General features: G+C 35.2%; 1 pseudogene; it reads left to right on the top strand.

Annotated features, from left to right (window-relative positions):
• Positions 1 to 6,093: 6,093 nt before the first annotated feature.
• On the top strand, positions 6,094 to 6,501 carry LOC125350036 (annotated as a pseudogene).
• Positions 6,502 to 9,231: the final 2,730 nt, after the last annotated feature.

The raw sequence follows: 9,231 nt of genomic DNA, 5'->3' as shown, positions 1-9,231 counted from the left end.
AACTCTGACAAAATATTTTCTATGAGTATCTCGAGTTCAGCACGGAAATACCTGACTATGGTACATGTAACTAGATGGAACTGATTAGATAGTAATTGATTAGCTGGTTTAGATGGATAAGGAATGAGCTTGGGAGCTTATAATTAAAATTAAAACTATTAAACAATTCCAGTAGAGAGAATATATTTATATAAACCTACATGTGGGGGTGGGGTGGGAGGAAACTCCTCTAACTATTGGCTTAACACACATGGAAAAATGGCTAAATCTAGAAAATTTCCTGTCCACAAATTACTCAGAGTCACCTGAGGCTCATGTAGTCTCTTTTTTAATAATTAGTCTGACAATCTGTGTATTCCTGGGAACTTGATGCTGTTGAATTGTGACAAGATAAACAAAGCTGAATTTCAATCTGCCTTGAGATATTGGCTGTAAACACTAGGAGCATTTGCTGGATCTGTACAAAACATTTTTTTTGGGGGGGAGGGGGCCAGGATTTCTTTCTTATTGCCTCAAAGGACCCAGAATCTCTATCAAGTTCTGTTCAGTAATGTGAAAAAACTCTATTTCTTTGATAGATTTAATATAAGCATAGGTTTTTAGCTATAGAAATATTGTTTAGTCCAGTGGTTTCTATTTTTTTTGTGTGTGTTTTCTTCATTCTCAAATATTGAACTCAATTTCTCATACATGATTTGTAGGCAACACCATACTGAGTGGGAGGTAAATATGGTACAGAAATTCTCCATGTCCCATTAGACTTGTGGAAGTCATTGGGACAATATTTTTGAAAGTTTGTGATCACACCATTTGAATTTTTTTAAAAAAAATATTGGAAATTTCTGCATAGGAAACCATCTTACAATGGAATGTTTTTTCCTACCAGTTTCTGAGTGCCACTAAGAGAACAGTTACAGTTTACAATTGTGGAATATATGTCTTTTCCTTGGTGGTACTGAGATTTGAACCACTTGAGCCAAATGTCTAGTATGTTTTGGTTATATTAGCTAGTTAATTTTTTGCTTCCATTCCTTTTAGATATGTTCCTGTGGTCTTTGCCTGGGGCTGAAATCAAACCCTGATGTCCTTTACCTTTGTTCCTGTGTTGCTGATTCTAAAGCCTGTGTCACCATACCAAATTCATGGAGGGTTTCTTACTGAAGTCACTTTTTATGGACAGGTATTCCTTTATGCATAACTTTTTCTCCAAGTTAGTTTTGATAGTAATTTTAGGTTATTATAGTCTGTTTGTAAATTTGTGTGTACTTTGAGGTAAACTCTCATTAACTAGGCCTGACTAACCTCAGACTTGTGATCTGTCCTTGGTGTTTCAAGTTCTGGTATTATAGCTGGGAACTACCATAAATGGGTTTAGCTAGTATTTATGTCTTGTTTTAATTAATTAATTATTTCTCTAAGTATTTTGTATGTTATCTTTTATCAAATAATGCATGTTCAATATGAATATCATTATTATTATATAACATAATCGTTAGCACAATCTGTATTTAATGGGTTGGTCCTTTATAAAATATTGCAAACATTGGCAAAAAATAAACTTCTGTCAATGTTCCTCAGAATTCATTGAAACAAGTCTACTGGAGTAGTCAACATTAGATTGAATCACTAAAAAGGATGAAATATATTTTTTTCAATGAGGGAGGATGTTTTCAATTTTTTCTTCTATATTATGTCTGGAAATCTTCCAAAAATGTTTGTCATTTTATAGAAACCCTTTCTAATTGCCAAGAGTTTTTATGAGAAGACCATGGACTGCATTCAAATTACCCTGCCCCAAGAAATTTATTAAAGATATGCTATTAAGCAATCATAATATACTAAGCCAGTGTAATATTTTTGAGCTACTGAATAAATTTAGAACTATAGTAAATGAAGCTCATTAAAAATGGAGTGGAAAGCCTGATGATGACCCTGAAGATTTGGGAAACTCTCTTTCAAAATCCATATAGCTTACTGTCTGAAAAGAGGTCCAGTCACCTAGACACAGAGTCAGACAGTAGCAGAAGAAAGTGTGTAGTGGTGAAATGACATAACCAAAGTCTCAGGAACTGAAGATGCTTTAAGAGTTATTAGAAAATGGCATGTGAGTAGTTGGAAACTTATTTCTCTGAAGTAGAAAACTTGTAAGAAGGGTGAACATGGCAGCTTATCTGTGATCCTAGCTACTTGGGAGGCAGAGATCCAGAGGCAGAGATGTTCAAGGCCAGCTCCCAGCAGTAAATCAAAGAGACATTCGTCTATACAAAACGTGCATGGTGATTTCTGTCTGTAACCCCAAACTATGAGGGGGGAATAGTAGCAGGAACATATCCTATGTTAACTGCATGAAAATGGTAATAAACCCTGCCTGAAGTATAACTAAAACAGAAAGGATTGGGGAAGCCATTCAAACGATAGAATGAATGCCCAGTAGCACCCACAAAAGCAATACAAAACTTGTAGGGGGAATGTGGATAGAAGAGAAAGTAGTTATTTTAATGGGGGCAGAAGGAAATTGGTGGATTCTAACCTTTCTTCCACTTCTGTTTATGTAAGAATTTCTCAAAATAATGCAAAGTTTATAGCACTTAGCTATAACCTAACTGTATTTCATCAATAACTTTTATAGTGCTTCTGAGATAATGCTATACTTTCTGTTGCTATTTTAAAATGCATTTTTTATTTGTTAGTTGTATGTGGTTGACATTGTTTACAGAAAAGCAAGATGAATTTGCCATTCAACCTAACTGCCATCTTCTGCAAATAATGAAAAGTATTTTTAGCTGATGATGAATATGCTTAAACTGTTCTCTTGAGGTAGCTCAAATATTTGAATCTCAAAATAACTGAATACGGCAAGCTCACAAACCAATTATCTTCCTTTCCTGAATCAGTGAAACATATAACCTGGTCCTCTCATTCCTTTACCCTAAGGACCTTGGCCTAGTAACTTTGAAATACCAATCACAAAACCAGTTGTTTTATTTATTGTTGAATTTATTGTTGCTTCATGGCTGTGATCTGCCATAGATCTGTAATGGATTTCTTAAGCTGAGGATACCATTTGTTTAATTTCCAAGTGCCTTTCAGATTTTCCCATATGATATCCTCATTTTTTGTATTCTAAAATAATCCATTATTTCACTTTAAATTTGATATTTTTGGTATTTCTCTTTTTCACCCCTAATTTGTATTTTTCTCTTATGTTTTAAAAAAGCCCCATTTTCAAGCTCTCTCAAGATTATAGGACATATCTTTTTAAATTGAGTGGATTTCTGGTGATTGTTTTTGAGGGTTTTGATTTTATCATTGTGTCATGAAAGTGTTTTTTTTTTAATTTAGCATCGCACTTGTTTGCAGTATGTGTGTATGTGTGTCTGTGTAATCAATATAAACTTTATTCATTTAACAATTTTGAAGTGTATAATGGTATATTGTTATGCTTGACACATTCTAATACTTCTACAAGTTAATTATTCTGCATAAGTGAAATTCACTGAATAGCAATGGTCCTTTCCCCTTGCCTTTGGATTTTTCTTTGACTCTCTGTTTATGCTTGTATATGCTCGACTAATTCAGATACTTCATTTAACTGATAAAATGAAGATTTTTTCCCTTCCATTTGGCCTAATATTTTAAGGTTTATACATCAATGAACCTTAAAAATCTTGTCACAAATGACTGAATTTCTTCTATTTTGTAATGTATTGTTTGCTTATTTATTTATTTACTTAATTTATATATTTATTTCCCAGGTTGTGAACTCATCTTCTCACTAGACTTTTACTACTTATAATAGCTACTCTACTACTTGAGCCATACCTCCAGTTCTTAGGATTTCTTTTTTTAAAAGTTGAATAATGCTTTATTGAATATATGTAGAATGTTTTCTTTATTCATTCATCTATGGGTGGTCATTTAGCTGTTTTGTCAGGACCTCAGGTCCAATTCTTTTAGACAAATATTCTGACAGATTCCTGAGTCATCTATGTTTTACTATGTGTTAGTATGTTTATATATAGTACATAATATACACATAATATATTATATACATAATATTATATATATGTAATATTTTGACTTGAACTTAGGCCCTTGCACTAGTTAGGCAGTTACTTTACATTGAGCCACGCTTCCACCCCAGTTTTGCTCTGCTTATTTTAAGGTAGGATGCTGTTTCCATCCAAGGCTCATGTGTCTGGATCATAATCCTCCAATTTTTTTTTCACTTTCTAGCACAAATGACATTAACCAGCTTCTTCTGTTGGTGTGGACTTTCCTGCCAAGACTGGCCTAGAATTCTGAATCTCCTGATTTCATTCTCCTTTTCAATGAGGACAGGATGACAGGAGTGCCACACTGTACTCAGCTATTGGTTGTCCAAATATCTCATGAATCTTTCTGTTTAGGCTCTCCTCAAACTAACACACTAACCTCAAAACTTATCAGCCTTTCAAGTAGTAAGATTACAAGTGTGAGCTACTGACCCTTGGTTCTGTCTAAATGTTAAAGAAATCTTTATACCCTATTTCATAGCAGTTATGCTATTACAAATTCCCAGAAATAGTGTATAGAGGACCCAAATTTTCCATACATTACCAAAACTTATCCTATTTGTTCATAGTAGCCATATTAAGAAGTACATAAATTTTAAGTTATGGTTTGAATTTGCCCTTACTTAGCACATATTCATAATACTTTGTTTCATTTTTGTACCTTCTTTGAAAAGCAACTAAGGCTTATTTTGCATATTTAAAAAACTTAGTTTACTTTATCTTTGATGGTAAATTGAAAGAGTTCCTTGTGTATATTTGACCTAAATCTTTTATCAGATTACCAGTTTGAAAGTGTTTTTTCACATTTAGTTTTGCCTGTTTTATCAATTATTGTCTCCATTTAATTTTGTTTCATGCACTAATATTCTGAATGTTCTATAGTTTTGCAGGTATGTATCTTTTATTTCCTTGCATTTCCTACATAGTGGTGTGAGTTGGCACATAGGCACTTTACACTGTATTGCTCTGGCAATAAAATCAAGATTACAGTTTCTTCCTGTTATATACTGTTCTACACATCTATCAATTCACCCTGGTGCTTCCCACATAACTGGCTTCTATCCCACCCAGAAATTGCTATGCTTCTAGTAGCAAAACAAATTCACTTTTTACTGTTGTGTGCTCTAAGCAGAAAAAAATAATTGCTCAACTTCAGTTCTTAGCTTCTTCCACAGGAGAGAAGGTAATGTACTACATTTCTAACACCTCAACTTTTGTGGATAGTCTTTTTAGGAAATGACTATTCTGTGTCTTTCTATACTTTAGTCTTGTGCTGGTTACAATGAACAAAACTAGCGAGTTGGATGTGTCCAAAGGCTAGAGAGTAACTTAGAGTCTGTGACTGAGCTGTTCGGTAAGAGTTAGCTGTACTCTAGGAAGACTAAGAAGGTGGCTATTTTCTTCTAAAACATAAAAACTAATACAGTGAAAGGATAAAAATAAAGAAACATAGAAATATGTGTTAGATACAATAACAATATAAATTTCAAAAAAATGACCCTCTTTACAATGGAAATTTGTATTTTTTTTTTTTTTTTTTTTTTTTTTTTTTTTTTTTTTTTTTTTGGCCACTCCTGGGCCTTGGACTCGGGGCCTGAGCACTGTCCCTGGCTTCTTCCCGCTCAAGGCTAGCACTCTGCCACTTGAGCCACAGCGCCGCTTCTGGCCGTTTTCTGTCTATGTGGTGCTGGGGAATCGAACCTAGGGCCTCGTGTATCCGAGGCAGGCACTCTTGCCACTAGGCTATATCCCCAGCCCGAAATTTGTATTTTACTAGGGAAAGAATTGTTATTAATAGTCATAAAGATGCACAATATGATCAGGAGATATTAATATAAGAGATGGGAGGTATAAAAAAGTTTCAAACAGAATTTAGAGAAGTGAAGAAAAAAACTTTTGAACTAAAAAATTCATAATGATATTCAACAACAGTCAAAATCAAGGAGAATTATAAGCTTAAAGAAATCACAGAAGGCTGTGGTGCCATTCATAAAGGGGCTGGAAAGCAGGTGAAGGGCAGCCCATGGCCAGAAGGAAAATGAGAGAGTCTTTAGTGGTATGTGATATTGCTGAAGATTTGGTGGGAAAGCTGAGAGAGTTTCATTATTGCAAAGAAACAAATGATGCTGCCATTATAATGAAGATTGACAAGGATAAAGGCCTGGTGCTACTCCATGAGGATCTTGAGGGCATTTCACCAGATGAACCTAAAGATGACAATCTTTAGGTTCTTTGAAAGACAATCTCACTTCATTTTGTATTGTTATAAGTATCAGCATCATTATGGAAGAATTTCCCACCCTCTGTGCTTCATTTCTTCTTGTCCTGTTAGTTGTAATTCTGAAAAACAGATAATGTATGCTAGGAATAAGAATAAATTAGTAAAACTGCTGAACTAACCAAGGAATTTGAAATAAGAAACATTGCAGACCTATCTAAAGAATGAGAAACTTGGATTTTCACTAATGTGAACTTTAGTGTTTATTTTACAGTATTTGTTTGTGAACCTGACCCCTCACTGCTGCTTACAGTTGGTTTTCTGCAGTAAGGAAAAATTCTTTATTTGTGCAAAGTTTGAGCAAAGAGGAAATAATGTTCATTTAATAAAACTTTGTAAAATGTTTTCTTATATTTGTGACTTAGGTAGACACCTTTCCTGTAGGTACTTTTTGCACCCTCGTGATTAATTTCTATATCTTACAGTTCAGAATTCATTACTATTTACAGACACCATAGGAAAGTTGGGTATTAGATTGTCACCTTTTGGCAAACATTGAATATTAGCAATTTATAAGTGAAAATAGTTTATTATCACTTAAATAATTGAAGTTCACTTTGGGTTCAAGATGTGAGTCACCAATGTTAAGCCATGAATTGTAATTTACAAGTGTAACCTGCATTACAGGTAGAGTTTTTCAACTTCCCTGTTTCTTTTGGTTTCTTTTAGTTTTTCTTCATTTCTAGAAACTTGTCTTCAATCAATCTTTAAGGTCTGGAAGTTAGAGTTTTCTTTTTTTTTTTTTTTTTTTTTATTTATTTATTTATTTTTTTTTTTATTATCAATTGAACATAAATTTTTTTTTTTTTACAAGGTGCTGTGCAAAGAGGGTGCAGTTACATAGTAGGGCATTGTGTACATTTCTTGTGATATCTTACAACCTGTTTTCCCATCCCTTGTCTAGGTCAGGTAGACCCATATGCAGTATACAATGTATCAAGCACATATACAGTGTTCACAGACTTGGTCTCTACTGTCTCTCCATCTCCCTTTGTTAACAGTCATATATCAGGGAGATCATGCCCCTTTGTTTTCTGTGTTCTAGGCTTGTCTCACTCAACATTATTTGTTCGAGTTCTGACCATTTCCCTGCAAATAACAATATTTCACCATTCCTAATCGCTATGTAGTATTCCATTGTGTATAAGTACCATATTTTTTGGATCCATTCATCTGTGGAGGGGCATCTGGGTTGTTTCCAAATTTTGGCTATTGTGAATTGTGCTGCGATAAACATGGAAGTACAAATGTCCTTTTGATATCTTGGGTTTTGCTGTTTAGGATAGATGCCTAGGAGTGGTATGGCTGGGTCATAGGGTAGGTCTATATTGAGCTTTTTGAGAAACCTCCATACTGTTCTCCAAAGTGGCTGTACTAATTTGCACTCCCACCAACAATGGAGAAGGGTTCCTCTTTCCCCACAGCCCCTCCAGCATTTGTTGTTTCCTGAGTTCAGAGTATAGGCCATTCTAACTGGGGTGAGGTGGTATCTCAGGGTTGTTTTTATTTGCATTTCCTTTACTAGCAGGGATGTTGAGCATTTCCTCATGTGTTTCTTTGCCATTTTTATATCTTCTCTTGTGAAGTCTCTCTTTAGCTCTTTTGCCCATTTCCTAATAGGTTTATTGGGCTTGGAGGGGCTTAGTTTTTTGAGTTCAATGTAGATGACAGATATCAGGCCTTTGTCTGTTGCTGTGCTGGTAAATATCCTTTCCCATATCGTTGGCTGTCTTTCTATTTTGGTGGTTATGACCTTAGCTGTGCAGAAACTTTTTAATTTGTAGTAGTCCCATTTGTTGAGTCTTTCCCCTATTTGTTGTGCGCCTGGGACTCTATTCAGGAAGTTCCTTCCTGTGCCTATAAGTTCTAGTGTCTTTCCTACTCTGTCCTTCAGTAGTTTCAAGGCTTCAGGTCTGATGTTGAGGTCCTTGATCCATTTTGAGTTGATCTTGGTGCATGGTGATAGGCTTGGGTCTACTTTGAGTTTTCTGCATATGGCTGCCCAGTTCTCCCAGCACCAGTAGTTGAAGAGGCTATGTTTATTCCATTGTATGTCTTTAGCTCCTTTGTCGAATATCAGTTGGCTGTAAGAGTGCGGTTTTATTTCTGGGTCTTCAATTCTAATCCACTGGTCTTCCGATCTGTTTTTATACCAATACCATGCTGTTTTTGTTATGATGGCCTTGTAGTAGAGCTTGAAGTCTGGTATGGTGATACCTCCTGCACTATGTTTTTTGCCTAGAATTGCTTTGGCTATTCTAGGTTTTTTGCTGTTCCATATGAACTTATGGATTGGTTTCTCTATTTCAGTGAAGAATGTGGCTGGGATTTTGATAGGTATTGCATTGAATTTGTATAACAATTTGGGCAGTATGGCCATTTTCACTATATTGATTCTGCCTACCCATGAGCATGGGAGGTCTTTCCATCTCCTTGTGTCTTCTTTGATTTCCCTTATTAGATTTTTGTAGTTTTCATTGAATAGGTCCGTCACGTCCTTGGTTAAGTTGATCCCTAGGTACTTTATTCTTTTTTTGGCTACTGTAAATGGAATCGTTTCCATAATTTCCTTTTCTGTTTGTCTATTGCTGGTGTACAGAAAAGCTGTTGACTTTTGTGGATTGATTTTGTATCCTGCTACTTTGCCAAATTGGTTTATTAGATGTAGGAGTTTGGGTACTGAGTTTTTTGGGTCCTTGAGATATAAGATCATGTCGTCTGCGAATAGGGATAACTTGATTTCTTCCTTGCCGATGTGGATCCCTTTGATGTCCTCCTCTTGCCTTATTGCTATGGCTAGGGATTCCAGTACTATGTTGAACAGAAGTGGGGAGAGTGGGCATCCTTGTCTTGTTCCTGTGTTTAGGGGGAATGATTTAAGTTTCTCTCCATTTAATA

Source organism: Perognathus longimembris, chromosome 4 (assembly GCF_023159225.1).
Source record: "Perognathus longimembris pacificus isolate PPM17 chromosome 4, ASM2315922v1, whole genome shotgun sequence".
Taxonomy (NCBI): domain Eukaryota; kingdom Metazoa; phylum Chordata; class Mammalia; order Rodentia; family Heteromyidae; genus Perognathus; species Perognathus longimembris.
This window is presented reverse-complemented; position numbering and strand designations above follow the sequence as displayed.